We start from the raw sequence: 25,536 nt of genomic DNA on the forward strand, positions 1-25,536 counted from the left end.
AAATTAATCAAACCCAAGGATAAGGTTGTTGAAACTTCCAGTCGACAGCCAGTTGAGCAGAAGCACAAGTGGCAAGCTGGCTGGCAGTTGGTATTTGAGTGGGGGATGGGCAAAGCATTGTAGAACCGAAACTTTACCTTGTGCAATCTGACATCATCTCCAGCTAGACAGTATGGGACTTGAGTTGGATTGTAGGACATCTAGTCAGTGTCAGAGAATTGTTTTGTGGCGTGGGGAAGAAACCCACACACTGGAATTAGTCGGAATCAGAATCTTAAGAACCTAGACTTGTGTCAATACCACAGTCCATGTTGGGCTTTCACATTCCATCCCCAGAATTGGATCCTGACCTGGCAGCTGGGTTCTGCTTTCTGCCGAGGAGCTCCTTAATACCCACAAGCCCTGTCTGCCTCCCAGACCTGGAGGACTCTTCCTTCACACATTATAATCGACTCCTGTATGCTAAACTCAATATTCTTGGTTTTTTCTTCAAATGTCCTTTTCCTGAAAAGCAGAGCTCTCTTCCGGTGTCTGCAACTGCATCCTTTCTCTAAGTGCTTGTCCCACACCAGTGACAAGGATCAGCTCCTCCTGTGAGTCATCACCCCTTCTGATCCTGGCTCCTCTTTACTCTGTTGGCATGCGACCCTGCCTCTCTGCGCCTCTTCTATGTCTTTATGTGGAGGTAATAATAGTCCTTGCCTCATAGAGTTGTGAGATGCAATAAATTAACATGTGCAAAGAACTTAGAATGTTGCCACATAAGCGTTTAATGCGTCTTAGCTTTGTTATCTTAGAAAATTTCTTTCCAAGCTCTGTTAGCACCAGTGATGAAATTCAGGCTTCTCTTTCCTCAGAGTCCCACTGCAGGGGTGGACAAAGGCAGGCGGGACAAAGCTCTTGGACTGCTGCTTCTCTTTCTAGGACATCACAAATGGCCTAACAGCCCTCCTGCCAAATTGCGAGCCAGCAGTCAATCGGATTTCCCTTTTATCTTATTTGAAGCAAGTTAATAAAAAGAAATATTGACTTCTGAATTGTACACAATGGGACTCTAATGGGTATTTGCTAAAGGGAACATTGAACACGTGTACAAAGGGCTTGCTTTGAGCTGTATCTCTTTAGTTTCACATTCCAGGTTCAATGTGAGGTAAAAGGAGGCTGGGAAAACTATGTCAAAATTCAGTATATTATGTAACTCTCAAGAGGTGGACCACAGAAAAAGGGATGCTGACAAATTCATAGAAACAGAGTAGAATGGTGGTTGCCAGGGTCTGGGGAGGGGGGAAGGGGAGGCAAATGGAAAAATATTGGTCAAAGTGTACCAAATTTTAGTTTTAAGATGATTAAGTTCTGGGGATCAATATTCACTGTGGTGACTATAGTTAGCAATACTGTAGTGTATATACTTGAAAAGTTGCTAAGAGAGGTCTTAAATGTTCTCACCACATAGAAAAAAAATTGTAATATTGTGAGGTGACGGATGTGCTAACTAATCTTACTGTGGTCATCATTTGGCAATATACGTATGTATCAAATCATAATACTGAGTACTTTGCATTTATACATTATATGTCAATTCTATCTCACTAAAGCTGGGGGGAAAAGGCATGCTGGGAATCCTTCACAGGTGGGCCGGCAACTTGTGATCCAATTTCCAAATTTATTGGTGGCAAAATCAATTTATTTCTGTAATGTCTATTAGTGAGAACACTGCACCAAGCCCAGTCGGTGATGTTGAGCAGAACAGGTGAATATGTTGCAAGAGGTCAGAGTCATAGCTGAAGATTATGCACTGAAAACTAGGATGGCCTGTTCACTGGGACATGCAAAAACTTGTCTTGTGACTCTGGAGGAGGATGTCACCAGGGCAGTGTACTGCTATCCCCACCAATCACGACTCCATGTTGAAGGTGGACAAAAAGAATGAAGAAGGGATGGTTTTAACAGGCACATAGAGACACTCTTCGGAGTGTTGGCTGGTTCCGTAGTAATCATTTCTGACTTGTTGCACTTTGTTTAGAGCCTATTAATCCTTCATACATGTGCCTAAAATTCTTGTGCTGAATGAGAAAAAAAATAAGGTTGCCACTGGAAGATTCTAAAAATGGACAGGAGAGCTCTTTCAAGTACATATTCAGCACGATTAGAAGTCCCATGATGCAGATGACCAGCGTTGGAAATGACAAGGAAGCGTGTCAAGTGGAAAAATGACTGGTTAATTCTCATCTTCCCATTGTGCCCGGTCTGAGGCATCACCAGAAATAGCAGCATCAGGTCCTGGAAGCCGTGGCTGTCATCCGAATAGGACATGAACATGGGAGGAAACGGGGATGAGGAGGCCGGTTATGCCTCATTCCTTCCAGCCCTCCCTTACGCACACAGGAAGTCACAGCCAGGACTGTCATCTCTTTGGACAAAGAATGATGATGTAAAAAGAGCCTGAAACATAAAGATGGCAAATACTCATCCTTAAGTCATGCAAACTGCCTGCCTGACCCTTCATCTGCTTTGTTTTTTTGAACCTGGACATCTCATCGTGTAATTTCCTTGGTCGTGTATCCCCTTCTGTTCCCTGGGAATGAGACGCACTTTCCTTTTCTCCTCATTGACCCTGCAACAGCTATTTTAGAATGGTTCTAAATCCAGTTTAAACACGAAAAGAGGGAAGGTCTTTGAAAAGAGGTATCTTTGTTTGGTTTCCTTTCTTACAAAAATAAAACGTGTCGAGGTAAGTTAAACAATGGACTTAAATGTCGCTTTGAGATCATGTTCGTTATGAAAATATAAAAGTTGGCTCCTCTAACGTCCTCACTTTGACCCTGATGTTTGCACATGTAATGCATTTAAATTGTTGGTATTTGTTAGATATTCTTAGGCATAATTTCATCAACCGCTTTTTAAAAACTTAAATTTTCCCTTATATTTGGAACATCGTTCACTAAACACCAAATAAGTTAATAATAAATTCAAGGTTTTGAAGCTTTCTTCATTAATATCATTAAATTTAAAAAAAAAATTGCTTTTTTCTATATATGCATCATTTTAGGATTTTCAGAATACTTTTACAATAGTTGCCTTTGATAGATATGCATTCAAAGCAGTAGCATCTAGTATATTTTTAATATCTGAATTCTTGCAGAGTAAGTTTCTGGATCATTTCCTTTTCATTCCTTTGAGAAATTAATGTAGGCAGCCCCTGCTTTGTGCATGCTGTGTTAACTGAAACTCATTTGTATCAGAACCATGCAAAGTGAGAGCTGCTATGTTTGTTTGTTTTAATGTCATCAGGATTCAAACAACACTTTAGGAGACCAGCATACCTTGGTATTCTGATAGCAGTGTCATTTTTCTCTAAAATTATTGAGAAATAATTTAGCCTGCCTTTAACAGACATATATTTCTTCTGTTAGTACCAGCCTCTGGCTACTCTCCAAGTGCAGGACAAACACAAAGGGCTCTCTGTGCAGTTCAATATTCCCACCAAGTGCTTCAGCTAGCATTCCGGTCCTTGGTCCAATTCTTCCCACCGTTCATGAAAAGAGCAAGGAGAGTGCCCTCCGTGACCCTTTGTGTCCCCCAGGGTCTTGTGGGTTCCCAGTCATTGCCATAGTAGCCAGCTACTGCTGAGGAGCCTGGTGAACCTGTGCCACTGTCCCGACACCCCTTACCAGTAACCTGCCCCCCAGGCCAGCACATGCCCTGCTCTCTTGCCCATGCTCCACTCCCTAGCTCTCATGCCCTTGGCCCTTGGCAGTTTATTCAAATGGAAGGTACTATTAGTACGTACCTCATAGGGTCGTTTCAAGGGTGCAATTAAATGCCTACAATGCACTTTGCATTTTGCAGACATGCTGTAAATATTCAGTAAGTGTTAGCCGTTATTACTGCCCCATAGAAAACAATTGAGGCTTGAAGCCATTCTCTTAGAAGACATTAACTCGCACTTTTCAAGAGCAATTCGAAGCTTCCATTCTAATCTGATCCAGGCCACTGTATTAGTTTTCTGCAGCGGCTGTAACAAATTACCATACATTTGGTGCTTAAAACAGCACAGATGGATTATCTCACTGTACTGGAGGCCAGAAGTCCTACAGTCCAGGTGCCACTTAGGGGATTCTTCCAGGATGCTCAAGGGGAGAATCCATTTCCTTGCCTTGTCCAGCTTCTAGAGGCTGTGGCATTCCTTGGCTCGTGGCCCCTTCCTTCATCTTCAAAGCCAGCAGCACAACATCTTCACATCTCCTCCCCTCTCTCTCTCTGTGAACTGCCTCCATGATTGTATCTTCTTCTGTGACCCTGACACTCCTACTTTTCTCTTCTCAGGAACCTCGTCATTCACCTCGTCAACCCACCCTGATAGTCCTTGATAATCTCCTCATCTCTCTATCACAAGATCACAGGTGTAGGAGATTAGGATGTAGACATAATTGGGGGTCCGTTATTCCATCTACTACCACCACTTTGAAGATTTCATTTGATTTCTCATCTTTAATAAAAACCAAATTCTAGGTGACATTGAAGTTTTGAACTCCACCAACTCAACTCTCAAAGCTATTCATTCCTAGGGCTGTTTACACATTATCATGTATCAGAAATATCCAGACAAAAACTCTGGCAGACACTGTGAGTTGACTGATCCATCACCCATTTCTAACCCTTTTCTCCCTTTATTGCCTCTGTTCAAAAGTCCATACTTCTTTGGAATGGCCACGTGGCACAGTTTTTGCCAATGAGATATAAGTAAAAATCTTTTGCAAATTTTGAGAAACTTTGCTTGCATCATTAAAAAGGACATACATCCTCCTTTTTTTGGATGCAGACCTGATAGTTGGAGCTTCAGCAGCCATCATGTAATCATAAGGAAAAGCCTGGGCCAGGGAATCACAGAGACATTGACCCTACCATTGCTGAATTACTGAAACAACTTCAGTAACCACTCTAGCAACTTCTGTTATGTTAAAATAAGTAAACTCATATTTGTTCTAGCCACTGTATTTAGGTTCTGTTAGTCATAGCTGACTAAGTATAATGGTAGTTTATTTTTATTTATTTATTTTTTAAAGATTTTATTTATTTATTTGACAGACACAGCGAGAGCAGGAACACAAGCAGGGGGAGTGGGAGAGGGAGAAGCAGGCTTCCCGCTGAGCAGGGAGCCCGATGTGGGACTCGATCCCAGGACTCTGGGATCATGACCTGAGCCGAAGGCAGCCACTTAATGACTGAGCTACCCAGGCGCCCTATAATGGTAGTTTAAAAAATTACCTAGCCTAACCATAAATGCCTCATCCCTCAGAAGCCATACAGAGGGCTGACAAGAGTGGGAATAAACACTAATAATATTATAATGAATAATGAATTTATGCAATTATATGACAATTTTTAGACTTATTAATGGAAAACCCCTCTTTTGAGTCAAGTCAATAACTAAACAGAACCAGAAATAAATCGCTGGCTAACGTAAGCTGGCCAAGGAGACCTTGCCAAGTATTTTAAAAACATTTCCCATTTTTATATTTAATCTCAGCTCCTGCTTGCCCTTAAATGCCTTATTTCTATAATAAAAAATAATTTTCTGCCTCTGTTTACACTAGACTTGGTTTACTTGTTTTCTCACCATTGTTTTTTCTTGGGTCATTGAGTTTTGTTTCTTTCAGTTCTGAAATGTCAAGGTTCTGTATCACTGAAGAAGCAAAAACCTTTGTTTTTAAAGGCTAAAATACTTCTCTCACAGGGGCTTTCCAAAAGAACTGAATGGCATACTCAGGAGTGCAAATTATAGGGAAACCCCTTAGTTTCTCTCATCCCCTGACAGCAGCCAATTTTCCATGAAGCATTGACTATAGACTCAAAAAAGGCATGTGCACATCTTCTGACCTCGGAAGACACTTACAATGGGCCAGAAGGATGAGTGGTCAGTAGCATGTATGTAGGATCATGTGGAATTCAGGTTGCTTAGTGAGAACCAGAAAAAGCCTAGAAGATAAGAGAGAGAGGTTTAGTTGTCAGCCTGTCTTGGCAGAAGCTTTACTCTTTAGAGAAAAGTCTATAGTCCTATCTAAAACACTTTAATTAAATCATGAGAACTGTTCCCAATGTAATTCTTGTAATACTAGAAAACTCATGGAAAATTTTGTAATTTCAGATATTTCAGCCCCATTTGTAGTATGAACATTTCAGGAGTATTCATATATATACATATTTTAAATTTTAAGATGCTGTCGATTTTGTAAAGCACTATCAATTTAAATACAGCTTTTGGGTGTGTAAGAAAAAAGGCAAATCACTTGAATGGACAAACCAATTCTTACACAGACTAATTTCAGGGAGACTTAAAGTATGCAAAGCAAGAATTTTAGTCTTTGAAGGAAAACAGTTCTTTGGGCTCCTTTGGAGAGATCTAAGCTCAGATTTCTCATTTTTGAATGAGAGGAATGTGAGCTATGGTGATGGGGGTGGGGTGTCGAGGGGCTGCTAGAGAGAAATGCCAAGAGAATTAGGAGAAAGGAAAGATCAGATGTAACTTGATTGATATTTACAACAAATGTAAAACTTGGTTATCTTCAGAGAACAATAGAATTTCCTGCGTAGATTTTACTTATCCTGGCCCATTTGAAGATAAACAGGCCTGCCCTTGGCAATATTGTGAAAAGATGAAGATCTTTTATAGCTCATGGGAAAACACCCAGGAAAATCAGGAATGTGAGTTTGGGTTCTAACTTTACAATTAATTTATGGTGTGACAGCAGCATGTTGTTTAACCTTCCTGGCCTACAATATTCTCTTTTGCAAAATTAGCACAATAGACTGTTTGTCTCCCACAAAATATCTGCGCCACTGGGAGCACGGAGATGTATTTCTGTGGGATTATCCAGTGAGTTGTGGGCTGGGGTGAAATAGGGGAGTTCCCCCCATTGTAGCAGAGTGGCCTCAGGGCCTTGGCTGGTGAAATGCCACCTCTGGGCTGAGTGGGCAGCAGCGCTGGGGTCAGGAGCTGACACCAGACACCCATCAGCAATGTTCAAGCTCCTTAATGACAGCCCCCCAGGCAAAGGGGCTGATGAGGAGTGAGAGCAAAACCCACTGAAGACCACAAAGATTAGCAGAGGCTGAAAAAAAGAAACATCTTCACTTTCCAGTCTGCGAGACAAGGACAGGTGATGAAAGCCAAGTGGTCAGTTTGTCTCTGCCTTCAAGCCTTAGCTTCCTACTTACCACGTCTTCATGGTCTGTTCTGAGGCACTAGTAAGCACTGTTAACCTGACTGAATATGCTAAGTGATGGAGCAGTGGGTAAGAAGAGTTTTAAGATGACAAAGTGACCAAAATGTGAGATAATATAATAAACTGAAAGTAAGGGAGCAAAATCTGCAAATGCAAATGGAATGAATCTGATAATAGTGAAAGGAATTGTGGAGAACAGATTTATCATAACACCCAGGCTGACCAGTGTCCTGTGCCATGCAATCAACAACGATCACATGCTTTCTCTTTGTAAATAAATAGACTTAAGAAGGATCCTTTAGAACCTAACCTAATCAGAAGAACAGGAGCTTTTGTTCTCATTCTAGAATGGCATTTTTCAAAATTCAGGTCATAACACAACAGGGTGTCATAAGATCAATTAGTGGGTCATGAGTAGCAATTTTTCTCTCTGATGGAATAAAGTAGAAGAGGAGATATCAGATTACTTCACAGTGTAAGTTATGTGGAACTTTGGTGTGTGCGCACCCGCATTCGCGCATGTTGCTACATGATATAAAATATATTTCTTACTATGGGAAGCTGTCCATAAAAATTAAAAAAAAAAAATCCTGGTGTGACATTAGGTGAGGCTTCCAGAAATTTGGGGGCAAACTTTGTGTTCATGGTTTAATTGTGTTCCTCAAAAATATATGTTGAAGTCCTAATCCCCAAGACCTGTGAATATGACCTTATTTAGATATAATGTCTTTGCAGACCTAGTATAGGCTGATACAGTCAGGAACAATTTAAACATAAGGGGAATTTCACATTTGATTATATGCAATTTATTCTGGAAGAAACTCTCTGTGAATGCATAAAATGGCACTAGCAGAACTGAACTGTGTAAGAAAACCCAAAATACACACCCATACCTCAGACACCTAGACTAGCTACATCAGTTCACCATGTATTATGAACCACACCCATCCATGTCCGTCATTACAACTTACCTGACTGACTTCAGAAAACTTTGCTTCCATGACTTCACTTGAACTCACAAGCTGTAACCCCTTCACAGGCAAAGTTCTTTGGCAAGGTAAAGTACCATATATATTGTAATAGTGACGCATGCATGTTCCGTTTAGTAAGTGTGAAACTGCTACCATTTTTATCAGGTTCTCTCTCTCTCTCTCTTTTTTTTTTTTACAGGTCACTGATGACGTTTTTTAGTTTTGTGCCCCAATCACTTTTTTCATATAAACCCTGTGGTTGTCACTGTGGGATTTTGCAGGGCACAGTGATGTTTGGGAATGCCACATCACGTCATAGTAGAATTGAGTGTATGGTATTTAAAACTGTATTACTGGTTGAGATCATCAAGTGGCTAAGTGTAGATACAGAAGAGACCAAGGGTTGAGTCCGGGGACACCTCAACCTTAACAGATAGAGAGGAGGAGTCAGCAAAGGAATCATCTGGTGAGACAGGAGGAAACTCAAGAGACACGCTGTTCTAGAAGCCAAGTGAGAATAGCATTTGAAGGAAGGCCTCATCAATTGTATCTGGTGCCACAGAGAGATCAAGAAGGGAGAAGACTGACTGAGAAGTCACCACCGAATTTAGTAACTGCTGAATTTAGTAATTTGGTGGCATAGTGGGGATAAGCCTACTTGGAGAGAATGTATTTTTTGAATAATCATGAAATCAATTTTATTTGATTTTAATATAAGTCTTTTTCAAGTAAGCTCTGTCATTAACATGCACATTTATGTCTTGTATGGTATCTTATAGATGAAGTTCTGCTAATAATTTTTAAATATTGCTATCAAGTCCCTCCTATGCATCTGACAGTGGGATAGAAGCACTGTGTTTAAAGGAGCAGATTCTAGAATTGAGACAGATTCATTTGTAAATTCTGGTTTCACCACTTACTAGTTGTCTCAAGTACGCCTTGCTCTTCAGATTTCCAAAGTGAGGTTAATATCCTATCTTAGTTGGTCATTGTCAGGATTGGGTAAGTAAAGTGCTTAGCATGGCATCTGACACACAGGATGCCTCATAAAGGTTATTAATATTTTTTACAATGATAGATGTAATATTTGGCTTTGAATTTACAACGGAGTTGGGGAGATAAGACATAAAAAATTAAATAAGCATAAATAAGTATAGCCAAAGTAACCAGGGAAAGTGATACTTAAAATGGGACTGAAAGGAGGAAGAGCAGTGAGAAGGGTCCCCTGGGTTTGCTATGCACCTGCCACTCTGTGATGCCATAGCCACACATACTTGGTTGGTCCTCATACCACACCATGAGGAAGTACTCTCCCCAGTGTGTGCGTGAGAAGACTGATGCTCCAGGAGGCTCATATCTTCCTCCAGGTACTCAATTGGCAGGGGGCTGGAGATGGACTGGGTGTGTTCATCTCCCAAATCTACGCTTGTGGTGACAGAGGAGAGCAGCAGAGAGGTGTGGGGCTACCTCTCCCCTCTCTGCCATATGCAAACGCTAACAAGACAGCCAAACCAAACCAAATCAAACCAAACCAAACCAAACCAAACCTATGGCATGCAAAGCTTCATTTTAGCCTGATATCTCATCTAAAGAACTACATCTAAGAAACAAACCCAACAGAAGCTAGTTGCATATTCTTACCCTGGACCTTTTCTTCTTCTGGTAGGGTTAATTATGTGGCAGAGCAGGGTTTTAAGAAAGGCATGGAAGGACAGGTGGGAATGAGCAACAAGTGCGCATCAAGGGGTGCTTACAGGAAACAAACACTGTGGTGTCTATTTCCCAACCTGGCGGGTCCACAAGTTTACTCTGCAGTGGACTGTGCACCTGCAGTCCAGGCTCCTGTGGGGTTCCTGTTGGGATAACTAACAATGGGCAGGTATTTGGACTTTAGGAAGTCTCCATGCTAGCTGAGCCTCTCACTCAAGCTGGTAGGAAAAGGACAATTGGTGTCCTGCACAGCATGGTTTGAGAATGGCTTATATCACTCTCCTCCAATGGGCCATTAAGGGTTCTTAAAGTGCTTCCTTGAGCAGACAGGAAGCTCTAATTGGAAGAGATATGCTGTGCTGCTGGGCATCAAGTTAACTAATTGTGAAGCCCTAGCAGAGACACTCAGGTCTCCTCACCTACTCTCAGTGGGTAAAGGCCATGACCTTGAAGGATAAACCCATGACAGGTAAGATTTAATGGGCTGAGAGAAAACGAAACATGAATCTTTGTAGAGCTCTGTGGGACTTTGAAGGAGAGCCGGCCTTGATGAAGACGTGTACTAGTTTTCTAGGGCTGTCATAACAAATTATCACAACTAAGTGATCTAAACAACAGAAATGTATCCTCTTACAGTTCTGGAGGAGGCTAGAAGTCTGAGATCAGGTGTTGGCAGTGTTGGGTCCTTCTGGGCATTGTGAGAGAGAATCTGTTCCATGCTTCTCTCCTATCTGCTGGTGGTTGCTGGCAGTCTTTGGTTTTCTTTGGCTTGTAGACATTTCTCTCCAATCTCTGCCTCCATCTTCCAAGGCTATTTTTCCTGAATCTCTGTCTCTGTGTCTCTTCCTCTCTTCTTATAAGGGCATCAATTTATATTGGATTAAAACCTCATCTACTCCAGTATGACCTCATCTTAACCATTAATTACATCTGCAAAAACGCTATTTCCAAATAAGTTCACTCTCTGAGGTTCCAGGAAGGACATAAATTTTGGGAGGACACTTTCCAGCCCTGTACAAGAGGGGAGCATAAAACCATTTGGCATCATTGTCTGTGAGAGAATAGTGGGGAAAGGAGAGGAAGAGTCTCTGAAGGAAGGCTTAGAAGGACACAGAATATCAGTGAAGTAGGCAGGATTGTAATAGGAAGCACATGAACCAAATGGGGTAGTTGAGACTTTAAAGAAGGAACCATTTATATTAAGTGGCGGGGTTGGGCGCCGTCATGGCAGGTTTGCTGAAGAAGACCACCGGCCTTGTGGGATTGGCTGTATGTGAGAGTCCACACGAGAGGCTAAGAATATTGTACACAAAGATTCTTGATGTTCTTGAGCAAATTCCTAAAAACACAACATATAGAAAGTATACAGAACACATTACAAATGAGAAGCTGAGTATGGTTAAAGCGGAACCAGATGTTAAGAAATTAGAAGACCAACTTCAGGGTGACCACCTAGAAGAGGTGATTCTTCAGGCTGAAAATGAACTAAGTCTGGCCAGAAAAATGTTACAGTGGAAACCATGGGAGCCTTTAGTGGAAGAGCCTCCTGCCAACCAATGGAAATGGCCAATATAATCATCATTGTATGACTAGTGTGTTGATGGGAAACGGATGTAATTAAATGTTCTATTATATAAAAATGTTTCTATATTATTGACATAATCAAGAAAACTAATACAGAACATATTTAGGACACCTTAAAATTGATGACTATGGTAATAGGGACTTGTGAATCCATTTTTGATATGTAAAGCATTCATTTAAGCTATCTTAAAGATTTTTGTTGTTGTTGTTGGTTTTTGTTTGTTTGTTTGTTTGTTTGTTTTGTAGAGAGGTTGTGGAAAGATTTGGAAGTTAATTGGAAAAATTCCTATAGACTTTCAATGCAGAAGCCATAACCAAAATGTGAAGTATTTATAGTGGTATCTTCAACACATCATTTAATGATTTTTATCCTGAAAAAAAAAAAAACAGGAAAGATACTAATTATTATTATTGTTTAGACAAATTTATAGGTCACTAAAGTGAAGTAGTAAGAGTAAAAACCATCGAGTTATAGTTGTGCAGTTGAGGAAATTGATTTGGTATTTGAAAGAAAAATTTCTTTCTTGAAAGAAAAAATTTCTTATAGTGGTAGTTGGAAAAACTTTTCTGTTTGTCTCATTTAAAAAAGTTAGCTTTCTGTTCTTAGCCTTTAGTTTTCTTGATCAGCCAGAGTACATCAGGATGGGGATAGAATTTATGTAAAAGGAAAGACATCAAGAGTTCCTAAAGTTTTTCATAGGCTTATATTCAGAACATCTTACTCATACGTGGGTTATAACTTCAAAGTGGAATCACCAGGTAGTTTTCACTAAGTTTCCAATATGAGTGCAGTATGGTTATCAAACCCAAGATAAGTGCTAATTCAAGGAAAGAAACAGTTGACATAAATTACTTTTCACATGTCCTCACCCTTTCACCCTAGACCCTATCATTTCTAAATACTTAAATTTGGTATTTTTTAACTTCAAAGATAGTACTTCTGTGTGTTTTTTTTTCACATATGCTTTTGCGTCTTTTGCTATCCCTTGTGGCAAAGTAGGATCATTCAGAATTTTCAGAAAGAGAAAATTGTATTTTTTTTCTGAAATATTTCTCCCCTTACAGAGCTGTAAATTGAATGGTAAATAAATATTAAATGAAGTGGGGAAAAAAAGTGGAGGGGTTAAGTAAAAACAAACAAACAAAATAAGAGAGTGGTGAAGAACTCCTGAGCTGGCAAGAGCAGGGTGTCATTTTCACAAGCCCTCTCACCCCTTCCCCTTTTTCCCACCACCACAGAAAGGAGTTCCACTTAGGCTTCTACCAGCTTCTCTGCCATTGATCTGTTCTGTGATGCCTCTTCTGTCCTGGGGCTTCTCAGATGCAGTGATGTGGGCTGCCTGATGTCCAGGCATGCACAACGTTATGATGGGCGAGTTAGTGCCAGTGTCCACTTTGAAGAAGGGGAGATGGAAGCCAGTTGATGCCCATTTCCCGATTTCTTCCCTAGCTGACTGTTCTGTGATGTATTCTGTAAGATTTCCCAGAAGATTCTATGGGATTGAGCACCAGTTGACAATAGCAGTGACCAATTCAAGAACTCATCCTTGTTTTGGGGCTTACTCCCTCCTCCTTCACTGTCCCTGCTTCTCACACCTGTTTCCTAAGATAAGTTCCCAAATAAACCACATGTACACAGCCTTCACTTCAGGCTCTCCTTCAAGGGAAACCAAGGCTAAGCAGCCACTCTCAGCCAGTAGATTCAAGGGGAGTAAGGGATTTCTGGGAAAGAGTGAGAGAGAAGGGGGGTGGAGAGGAAGGGAGGGATGGAGAGAGAAGGAGAGAGCAGGGGAAGGGGAGAGGGAGGGGAAAGGAGAGAAAGAGAGTTAAAGCTAAAGAAAGCAAACTTCAGTCTTCTGAGGAGGAATACAGTCAGACAACCCTCAGGCTAGGGGGCAGGTGGGAGGAAAAATACACAGCCCAAGCACAATCTCCTCCCACCCACGGTCCCCTTCCAGAGCCTTCTATGGCTGAACCAATTCCCAGAGGGTGAGGAAGGGTTAGCCTTCATGCAGTTCATAGAGGTCAGCCTCCCAGGGCACAGACTAGGCGAGAAGGTTAGAAAGCAGAACTGGAAGTAAACAGAATTGCCAGACAACCACGTTTACCCACACACCAGTTTTCTCTCTTGCTGACCATGAGTCTTAACAGAATTGACTGCAGCACTGACATGCTTCACAAGGCCATCTTTTCAAAGTGGGAAATGTTTCTAAGATGAGGTTGTTCTTGCAACCACACAGAAATAACTTGTTGGCTACACATAAATTTTATCACCATTGAACATAACCATCCTAGTAAACTCAGTTATCATCTGGGTTAAGCAGCCTAGGATATGAAGACAAGTGTGGACGTGCATTCAGAACATCCCTTGATTCAAATCCCAGAGCTGCTACTAACAAAAATGGTGCCCTTGAGCAAGTTTCCTTCTCCAAGTCTCAGTTTTCTCATCTGCAAAATAGGATTAAAATATCAACCCCACCTCACAAAAGTTTTCTGAAGATTGAATGAAAGAAGACATTGTAAATGGTGGCTGTTTTTTCTAGTACTGCTCTCTTAATTACTGCTCATTTATTATGCCTCAAACTTCTACTTATCTCCATAGAGATGTATGTATGTTATTAACACATTCATATTGAATAGGATTAACAGTCGCAGAAATCTAAAAATTTCTTCAGATATTTGAAGATTCCTCTTAAAATTATAGTTGGATAAACTGTAATATTTTATTATCCCTCTGTCTTCTTGCTCTTAACTGTATAAAATATCCTGAAGTTCATCTTAAGTGACAGGTGAACTAATTGTTCTTCAATTGCATTCAGACTTCAATGGTCTTTCAGTCGACCGTGATGAAGTAATTTATGGTCAGACTCTGGACACAGTTGCCTGTTTGCTGATGGTGATGAATCACTGAGGGAAGGGCCCACATTTCTGTGCTGTTGGAGCTTTTCACTTAAATTCTGAGTCTTCTGGGTTGCCTGCAGGTTTACTGGAAAATGGCCTCTGCTTGGAAGCCTGGTTGGAGGGGCTTCTTGCCACAAGGCTCATCCTCCACTGTATTAAAAAGGTTTTGTGAGAATCTATGACTTACATGTTAAGGAAAGAATGTGCTCTGTCTCAGGTGTAATTCATCTTGTATCTAAAAATGTGTGGTTCTGTAAAACATAACATATTTAGTTCTTTTTCTCTTGTCCTTTGAGGAAAATCTACCCATTTCTTTTGAAGTGGTGGTGCTATATAAAGGAAATATATCTTTCTGGCCTTATAAACAATTTTCTCATTATTTTTTTCCTCTTTCCCAAATAGGATTTTTTTTTTTTTTTTAGTGTGAATGAAGAGAGAAGAAAAAGAATTTAATGAAAGAGAAACATGGATACAAATTTATGGTAATACTAGCCTTATTTTTTTTTAAGGAAAATAATGAAGCTAAAGCAAATTGGATCACAAATAAAATCAGATGTATTATGAAAATAATAATGTTTATGTTTTGTCCCTGGATTATGTAGTTGTTAAACCATATATTTAATTTGTTGAATATTTTGTGGTTATTGCTCTGTTTATAAAAATGATTGCCAATTTCAAGCCTCATTCAGAAGAGTGAGCCAGAGGGCATTGTGGTAAGTGTACACTAATCCTAAAATAGTGTTTGAACATGAGAGCTGGCACTCCTTGGCAGGGCTCAGGTGTTACAACAACAGAATCAGAAAAATATCCTACATGGAAACTTTTTCTCGGAGTGAATCTCTGATGGTGTGAATTGCTGATGGTGATGAATCACTGAGGGAAGGGCCCACATTTTGAATATATTTTGAATCTCTGCTTTCAATGAACGGAGCAAGAAGGAGCTGTAAACTACATTTTCAGCTGGGGAGATGTGAAGGGGGCTAATGGAAGGTGGTAAATTAAAGGATGAATTAAATCTTTCCTTCAAAAAAAGAAATCAGAAGAGCCTTATTTGGACTAAGCGTTAGGAATGCTATGGCCCTTGGTACTCAGTCAATGGGAAATTTTAATCATAGATCCTTGGGAAATTGATGAGACTACTCATTGCCCCACACTTCCCTCTGACAGCAAGTATCTACCTGTCCTAGAATTGTTGAAGCCCTTCCTCTTCTTAGAATTTGGACACCACTCTTTGGGGAGAGGTGGATTTAAGGAAGCACTCTCTCAGGGTGTAGGATGGGCACCTGGCAGTAAGCATCTTGTATTTTGCATCCAATGTGCCTCACTGGCCTCATTCTAGTCTTGGTCCTGAGAGGCACCCAACATTATCTGAGAGGTCTGAGATTTAGGCAATACAGTGATTTGGGTGTCTCCCAGGCACATGCAGAGAAGGGGAGCACTTTGGCTTGGGTGCTGCATCAGTTCCAGTAAAGAGAAAGTGCTAGTTGCTGTGCCTCAACCTCAGCTGTGTCAAGTGACAGTTTACTCCTCTGACCCAAATGCACCTAGAATGTCAGAATGCATCTGTGACTGATTTGTCTCCCAGAGTCAGCCGAGGCTGGTCTGCCTGCCTGCTTGAGCAGCTGAGAATGTGTCTTTTCAACGCTGTCTAGTTTGACTATTTCTCAAGTGGCTTACAAATGGCTGGGTTGGTCTTCTAGTAGATTCTTCTGGAGCATTCTCTCCAATTCTGACCTTCTATCCCTACTCCAGGGGCCTTGAGATCCACCGCTCGATTCTGTTTGGTGATGTGGCAAGGACCGTGGACATTCTTCTGGTCAGAATGCCCAGATGCTGGTTCTCGGCTGTGTCCTCTCCTCCATAGGGGGATGAAATTGTTCCTGGAAGAGTCCTAGTACCTAATGTCTTGACTTCTTGGATTTTGCATATTTAGACAAAGCTTTTCCTTATGATTCCCACATCTGGCTTCTTCTTCTCTACTCCCCAAAGCACCTGGCCAATATCTTGTTTATTGCTCTCTCTGCCCTGTATCCACAGTGCTGGTGTACACATCTTGCCCTCCTCACCAGATCATGGGCTCCACAAGTTCAGGGACAATGTCTCATTTAGCCCTGATTCTCCACAGCAGATAATCCAGTACCTGGGACTTGGGATGTGTCCCAGAAAGAATTCTTAACTGAATCAATGAGTAAATAATTGAATTTGTTACTATGGGAGGGAATTCATCAAAATTTTTGCTTCTAATTGGACAAGAAAGTATTCTTCTTGGTTCTCAAGCTTCTCTTAGCTAGTCAAAGGACTGCGATAGGAAGGTGTTGTGCTAACTGAGGGATGGCCAGAGCATGAAAACAGATGCTGGAAAGAAACATGGTCATGAGTCAAGCTTAGGCATTTGTTTAGATAATAAGGGGTAATGCCAGAGTTAGTAATGAGGTAGACTAGAGAGTTTAAAAAGTACAAAATGAAGAAATAATTGTTAGTTGGGATCCTGCTGCTTAGGGTGTCCATGAAAATATTAGCAAACTGTAGTTATGTTGGATAAGATCCCTAGACTCTATTATTCCAAATATATTGTAAAATTTCTCATGACTCAGTAGAGCGTATCCATGTGGTTGAGCTAGGAATGTTGTGATGTGATAGAAAGACTCCTCAATGTCATGCCCCTCTACCATTGTCTGGTTGGTTGTTTTTGAATGAGGCATTTAAGCTATGGATCGATTTTTGTTATAGAAAACAAATAGAAGAGGCTAAGTGATACCTACAATCTTTCCAATCTCCAAAATGTTATAATTTTATACTTTTAAGTGGTTTTGGAAAAGACACAGTTGTTCAGAGTGTTCTTTTTTTTTTTTTATTGTTATGTTAATCCCCATACATTACATCATTAGTTTTAGATATAGTGTTCCATGATTCATTGTTTGTGCATAACACCCAGTGCTCCATGCAGAACGTGCCCTCCTCAATACCCATCACCAGGCTAACCCATCCACCCAACCCCCTCCCCTCTAGAACCCTCAGTTTGTTTTTCAGAGTCCATTGTCTCTCATGGTTCTTCTCCCCCTCCGATTCAGAGTGTTCTTTACTGGGAAAAGAAAAGATCCATACATACTTCTCTCCATGAACATAACTTAAATATTTCAATGTAATTTGGTACATGTTCAGTGATTCATTTGAAAATATTAATATTTTAATAAATAACATATTAGCAAAAGCTTAACATGTGTGAACTGTTTAATTCTTAATACAATATCTGCATTTCTCTCAAAAAACAAAACAAAAGTACTTTCTACTTGAAACTCCACACCATGATGATATTCTCATTATAGTTTGCTGAATGACATTTTGTTAGGACTGATAGGAGGGGATTACTCCTATAGTCCTGGAGCCATAGAAGCCTCCCTGATGGGAAAAGCGATAAGCGTGTCAACAGGGCATAAGTAGGTAGGTAGGTAGGGAAGGGGCGGGAGGGGAAAGAATCCCTCATGTTTGATTCCTTCCGCTATCATTTTCTTCTACCACCACTACCTCCGTGGAGCCAGAGGAAGCATGGAGAAGACAGAGATGACTTACCTATGTATTACACATGAATTGAAACCCAACAGTTCTCCTGTCCTTTCTGGCACCCTATTTCCCCAGCGCTCTCAGTTGTGAAATGGGGTGACCTTACATCGGACCCAGAAGAAGGAGTTTTGGCACTGACTTAAAGAAAAGCTCCTAATGAAAATAGAATTCCTTTTGCTTTACAAAAATATATAAATTATGTACACAGAAAAATTCTTTATGGTCTGACTTGAGCATTAAATCCCACTGATGCATAGCATGCTACATTCATTGGTTCACCAAAGTGTGTTTAAAAATGAGATTTTGCAACTTTCCAAGTTGGTTTAATAATGAGGAAGATGGTCAGGCTTGACTTTTCTCTGTTTTAAACTAATACAGGTTATGATAAAGACAAATCAAACTTCCTTCCTCTGTGTTTCTCCTCTTTTATAGGTTGGATCCTTGCAGAATAACTATCTTCTCAGATTAGGGTAGGATGCCCTTGAGAAGGCCCTACCCAAAGGAAACCAACTTTTTTTTTTTTTAATCAGGCGCACTATGCTATATGCCTTGCATTCGTGATCACCCTGCAAAGATATTTCTATGGGGTGAGGTTTACTTGATTGGAATCATAATCTTACATTCTTGCCTATCTCTGATTAGCCACAATCAGTGTCCAGGGAATTGTGCAGCTGATCCAGGACTTTTATTTCAGAGAGAACCTGGGCTATGCATCTATTCTTTGTGGACAAATTCACCCTGAAATCCCAGAAAGTCCGGAGATGAGTCATCTGGAATATGGCTGCTCTGGTATCTGAAACTGATCAAACTGGTGTTATCTGGTGTGTGATCAGAGTGTAGCTGAGAGTTGGGGATGTAGGAAGAAGGCAATTTGAAGAATGACAGCTATTAAAATGAAACAAGGAAGGAGCAGCGTTACACTGTGGTCCAATCAACTCTGCCATGTAAGGAAGGACTCTGTGTTGTCAGTGAAAAGCTGATAGGGCAGAGGAAATGAGTTGCTTTGGAAATGTCAAGGTTGGCCAGAGTCCTCTCTGAATAATAAAATCTTTACTGCACCATCAGCAGTGATTAGAGACAGGAAGGAGATGGAGTTGAATGAGTGCCCAGAGAAAAATGGAATCAATTCTGTATACATTTTCCCCGCTAACATAGACCCTCCCAACCACAGAGCAACCTCCACCCCTTGAGAAAAAAATCACACAATCTCCTCCATCTCCCTGACTTATTTGTATTTTCCACCAACTTCATGACAAGTTTGAGTTCTTCATCTTGTAACACAAGGTATTTTTTCCCCTTCATTTCTCTTGCAGAGTAAAATATGGAGAATTCGAAAGAAAAGGAGTATCTTCACTGTTCCTTAAGACACAGTCCTCATGCTGCTTTTTGAGAAAGGCAAGCATTTTAACTCCATGAAAAAAGAATAAACTACCAAGTCTGTGCTCGTTTTTGTTTTTCTTTCGTCTTTGTGGATGTGTATAAACAATAGTGAGGCACTTCAGGTGGGCTCTCAAAGTCACCAGTTTGGGCAGAAGAAGACTCGTACCGCTCTTCCATATACTCTCGGCCCTGCCCGGCTGAGGAAGGGCATCCAGTCCACAGCTGTGGGCAGGAACGAAGTTGGAAGAGACATAATGACACCCACGCCTTCTTGTCAGTTCTGTTGCTCTCACTACTCCTTCGGCTCTAGGCTCTTTCAAAACCTTGCTCAAATATAGCCTTCTCGGGAAGCCTTCTTTGGTACATACTCCCTACTGTCCCACCCCCAGTGAATCATTTTCCTTGTACTATTTCTAGACTTTGTGTGTATTTCAGTATCTTGAAACCATCGATCTGCTTTGTTTTCGTGCCTCTCTCTCCTACTATAATGTGAACGCTGATGGAAAATAGATGGGATCTGTCCTGGAGCCCTCCACCTAATAATGAAAGGCAAGTAGTAGGGAACAAATAAATGTGTTTGACTGGCTGCAGCCCTTTGGATGGGGCACACAGTCAGTCCAGGATCTATCACACTGATATTTTATTTATTTTCTGGCTCAGTAAGTTTCCCTTAAAGCTAGTTCCGGTCTCTTGTGAAATGTCTTTCTCATGAGCCACTTCCCCCTTCCATCCTATTAACACATATATACACATAATCCAGGCAGAATGTTTCTTTGTGGATTTTAGGCAGTGATGGGGAAATGAAAATACCCTATTGCATTAATTCCAAAACACAGATTTTTGTTTTCACCTTTTGAATTGAAATTAGGGAGTATTTGACAATCGATGGCATCTTACTGTTATGATTAGCAGTGTTTTTTGCTTTCTGAATCATACCTAAAATAATGCATCTTTCAACAATGGTATCTTAGATTTGTTGAGATATGGTACTTATGGAAAAAGTTGTACCAGGGGCCACACCAGCCCTATACCAGGTTATATGGTGAATTCTGGATATGTTCCAAATGCTACATTAAAAAGAAATCCAAAGCAGACTTTTCCAGAATAAAGTGAGAGAGTTAACCTTAAGGATCAGCAAGCATGTTTCATGCAACAGTCATTATTACATCTCTGGCGTCTGATCGAGTACATGCCTGGAACATATACATACTTAGTACATAAAGATAACTGATAACAGTTTTTGAGTACTTACTCTGTTTAGTCACTGGATTTTAAGTGTTTTTTATATTTAAGCTCATTTAATACTCAGGATATCATTTTGTGTGGGAATATGATCTCCATTTTTCAGATGCACAGAGTGAGGCTAAGGGTAGAAAAGTAATGTGCCCTACATGTTATAGATAGTAAGTGGCAGAGCTATGGCTGGACTCCAGGTTCATTTGACTTCAAAGGCCACGCTCTTGTGCTCTATGCTATGCTTCCTCCCCAGTGAATATTGATTTTGAACAACTGGTATTTCTACTGGTCTTGATGGCAATTTGCTTGGTCAGAGTTGTCAGTTCTCAATTTTCTTTCCAAATTGTCCACTTTCCTGGGCCCCCTAGACTCTACTGGTCATCAAATGACTATCTTAGACTTAACATTTTGATGAATATTGCTTAATTTGTAATAAACAGTTTATTGGAAAAATATTTCCTTTATTCAATGATACAGGGAAAATCCTACCAAAACCAAAAATCCCCTAAGAGCCATTTGTGATTATGATGGTGTTATATTTCACAAGTGCAATATTGTGGAGGTAAAATAAATTCATTTTTGTAAGTAGTAAAAACAAACAAACAAAACCACAATCTCTCTCTCTCTCTTTTTAACAATTTATGTATTCATTTGAGATAGAGAGGGAGAGCAAAAGTTAGGGGTAGGGCAGAGGGAGAGGGAGAGAGAGAACCTCCAGCAGACTCCCTACTGATGTGGAGCCCAGTGCGAGGCTTGATCTCACTACCCTGAGATCATGACCTGAGCCAAAATCAAAAGTCAGACGTTTAACCAACGGAGCCACCCAGGTGGCCCACATAATCTCTCTTTTGTAGTATTGCCACCCTGGAGGTCATGGAGAAGAAATTAAATTCAATGGGCTTTGATTGACCTCCTTTTTGGGGGCTGAGACCTGCTTTTCTAAAGCCAAATTGCCAAAGCATAATATTAAGAAATTACTGAGGAAATTCACTTCCAGTATAGAAGATTCTGTTAAACCAATCACCTTCTCCTCTTTATAGTCACTGCAGAGATCAGAACTAGGAGTTGGGGGGGTGTCAGGGGCCACCATGCTGGGCAATGGAAGAAGCACTGGCCTAGGACCAAGCTCTAGCGTGCACCTCAATCACCTGGAGGGCTTGTTCAAACACAGATTGCTGGACCCACCCCTGGAGTTTCTGACTCATCAGGCTTGTGGTGGGTCCTGAGAATTTGCATTTCAAACAAATTCCCAGATGCTGCTGATGCTGCTGGTCCAGGTGCCACACTCTGAGAACCACTGGCCTCGCCGTTAGAAGGGCCTGAGTCTGGATCCTGATTCCTCACTATCCTAGCTGGGCCTTAGGGAATTTAATGATCTGTCTTGACTCCTTATGAGTAACCTGAACTGTAAACTACCTGTTCTATCCATTTTCTAAGACTTGTACGAAAAGAAATGAAAATAATATATTTGCAAATTACTTAAAAACCTATTATTGCTGGTATTACTCATATTACTGTGAAAGAAGCTGTAGATTTATGTCACCTCAGAGAGGAGCTGGCAAAACTTTGGAGTTACCCAAAGCCAAGTGGGAAAAGTTTGGAGAATTCAAAGTGCATGTTGTACCCTGAAGTACCTTGGGAACCAGCATGGAATATAATGGAAAGGACATAGGTTCTGTGCTATGAACCTGCTTACGTGTGCTCAAACCCCATTTCCCATCTGGAAAATGGGAATGGGAAGACATATCTTGCAGGCTTGCCAAGAGGGCTATTCTCTATAATGCTTTTAGAGAAGTAGCACAGTGCCTGGCCGCAGTAGCCACTCAGTAAATATTAGCTAATATTTAGATTTCAGGTTGGTAATATAGCCATTCCATCGAGCCATTCCATTGAGGTAGCCAGTCCCCTGATCCTCAAAGTTCATACTCTAACTGTGCTGCTTTGAATGAGCTATTGGACTCACTGACCTCCAAGGTTACTTCCAAATGAGATTCTAATGTCAGCACAAAGCAAACGAATCTGGTCAGTTGGCTGCACCAGGACTGTTTTCCTCAGTCTTCCCTTATAACTGACAGCTTGACCACTAAAGTCTTTGCCCTGACCTACTACATAATCATTAAGCAGACTTTCTGGAATCCCCTAGCAGGCAAAGCACTAACAATAGGAAAATTAAAATTACATGAAGATCGATGTGCAGAGCTCTTCCTTTTCACCCTGGATTATGACAATTGAATCAAGTCTAAACCAGAGAATGCGTGACAGTGCAATGAGCTCTTCACTAACAAATGTCAGATCAGCTTCAGCAATCTGCTCTGGGTGGGTGGAAGTTCCAGGCTTGCAAAACCCCATAGTTCACAGAAGCAACAACTGCAGCACAATTGCAGACCAAGTTGTGGAACCTGATGCCATGTCATGGGGCTGGAATGCAGCTCATGGTACCCTGTTGGACAGACTTTCCTTTTGTACCTCATGCTGATGAGAAGTTATTCACTCAGGCTGCGTGTCCTCTTGCACGTTTCATGGACCAACACTCTGCCCATTCAACTTGACATCACAAGTGATACAGATGGGTAGGCTGTCCTTGAACGTGCAAGCCTGTTTCAGAGATCACAAGTGACTGACTCAACAAACATGGGAGAGAATTTGCTCAGCTCCTATCTTTCTCTTTCTTACTGGGTTTAAGTAGACTGGGTGGCTCACGGGAAAGGTGAGGGTAAGGCATGTTGGTTCCATGAGACAGCATTAGTTGCCTCTTCTGACATTCCTTGCCATCAAATACGAAAAAATGTAATTCTTTACACGAATGCCTATTATTTTACTTTTTTCCTAATTTTAAGTTAGGAGTGAGATGATTTTGTTTTCTTATGGAAACATTTCTTGTGAGTGAAAGATAATGCACCATCCCCCTTTTAGACAATTTTTTTTCCTGACTCATGGTAAACTTCCAACTTTTCTGCCCTCTCCCTGCATCGGGGTCCCAGTTACCTTTAATTCTGAGGACTTTTTCTCACTTTCTTCAGTGGTCTTAGCCTCTTAGAGTACCGACTTCCTTTCCATATGACTCATTGCCAGCTTTCATGGTGACTTCCAGATTCATAGTCCTCTGGTCTCTTCTACTCAGATGAACTCTGTTTTCATTCTATCTCAGCCACACCCCAGCAAGGCCATGTCTTACTCTTGGTCACAACTCAGATGTGCTTCACTTCCAGAATGGCAAATTCTGATATCCCTCTCCTTTTCTCACTCCATTCCTTCCTCTCTCCTTCTTTCCCTCTGCTTTTCCTTTCATCTTTATTAAGATAGCCAGCCCATCACCCTTACCTACCCTACCTACGCCGTCACCTGGATGTGGTTCCATTGCTTCTGCAGCAGCCTGACCTCACTGGCTGAGCGTATCAATTCAGTGTCACCTATGATTCCCTCTGTGACACCTCTCAAATCCGTCTCTCCTTCCTATTCTTGCTGCCTCTCTCAAGGATCTCCTACCTGGCCGTCCTTTCTTCCAGTCTGCTCTGCTCTAATCCATATTAGTTACCCTTTCTAAAATGATCATCCTGATTTTAAAGCTCTGTGAAAACTTGTGTAACTCTTATCCTCCAAAACCTTCTACTTTTTCTTCTAAGTCTTGCTCATGTTTTTCTCATCTCCACCTGAAAAATACCCTCTGCTTTTATTTAAGTCCACCTCAAATAACACTTCTGATCATCCACCTTCACTTGATCCTTTTTCAATGTTATATTTCTATGCTAGTGGTAATGGTTTGTATATTTGTTTTATCTTCTTGCAATGTGATCCAGCGTAAGGCACATGAGTGCTGGATTTAGAGAGAGATCTGGATGAAGATCCCGGCTGTAGTATTTACCAGTTGTATGATCCTGGGCAAGTCTCTCCATTTTGCTAAGACCAAACTTCCTCCTCTATAAAAAGGGCGTAGTACTACCTACTTCATGGGGTTGTTATGAGGATTAAATGAGATGAAATGACTGCCATATAAGAGTCACTCAACAAATACTATTTCTTCCCTTCTTCCCCATTCCTTGTGTCCTGGAGGTAGAAGACTATGCCTTACTCATTTTGTATCCCTTGAAATGTCAACAGTGTCTGGCCATCAATAAATAAGCCATCAATAAATATTTACTAAATTCACATGTCTATACCATGTGTCTTTCTTTCTTGTTGAAGGTTGGAGCTCCAGAGACAATGCATTTTATTATCTGCAATCCATTTCCTACTTAATTTTGGTAAGTTTAAAGCAGAATATTCTTTATATGCTGAGCAGACACTTAATTACACGAAATTACCCTAGTATGGATAATTGTATCTTCTCTATTGAGAAAGACTTGTGGCTAGGTGTTCTATGTCTGGACTGGAGTAAGGAGACTTGTGTGTGTGTGTGTGTGTGTGTGAAAAAAACTCAGTCATAATAATGATATCTGGGAAACTTCCTCTTCAGGTTATTGACTCAGCATGATCCAATGTGGTTGTGACCTATGGCCCTCTGTGGCCCTCTCCCACATATGGAGTTAATAGCAAATGATCTGGGAAAGCTGATTCACATCTTTAGAGGGTCCCTGTTACAAAAATCGAACGATACTACAGAATTCCTAGTGGAATAAGTGCTTCTCTGAGGAAAACAAGGTTTCCAGCCCAATGTTTATTAAAGGTATTGTGATGTAGTAAAAAGACCATTGGCTTTGGAGTGGAAAGGCCTTCACTTGATCTCAGCTATACTACATATTAGCTGTGGATCCTCATGCAAGTTACTTGGACCTCTTTCCCCTGTAAAAGATGATCACATACCCGCATCACAAGTTATTGTGAACATTGAATGGCATACACACGGAAGCACCTGGTGCAGTGTATGACATATACAGAGAGAAAAATTAATAGATGTTAGTTAAAACATCAAAGAGTATAGAGCATTTTTTCATAAAAAAAAAGAAAAAAGACCTAGTGTACTTTGGAGA

At 40.8% G+C, this 25,536-nt stretch overlaps 1 pseudogene; it reads left to right on the top strand.

Moving 5' to 3' along the window:
• Positions 1 to 11,119: 11,119 nt before the first annotated feature.
• LOC118539365 (NADH dehydrogenase [ubiquinone] 1 alpha subcomplex subunit 5 pseudogene) lies at positions 11,120 to 11,686 on the top strand (annotated as a pseudogene).
• The last annotated feature ends 13,850 nt before the right edge of the window (positions 11,687 to 25,536 follow it).

The sequence above is a fragment of the Halichoerus grypus genome, chromosome 9, assembly GCF_964656455.1.
Source record: "Halichoerus grypus chromosome 9, mHalGry1.hap1.1, whole genome shotgun sequence".
NCBI classification, from domain to species: domain Eukaryota; kingdom Metazoa; phylum Chordata; class Mammalia; order Carnivora; family Phocidae; genus Halichoerus; species Halichoerus grypus.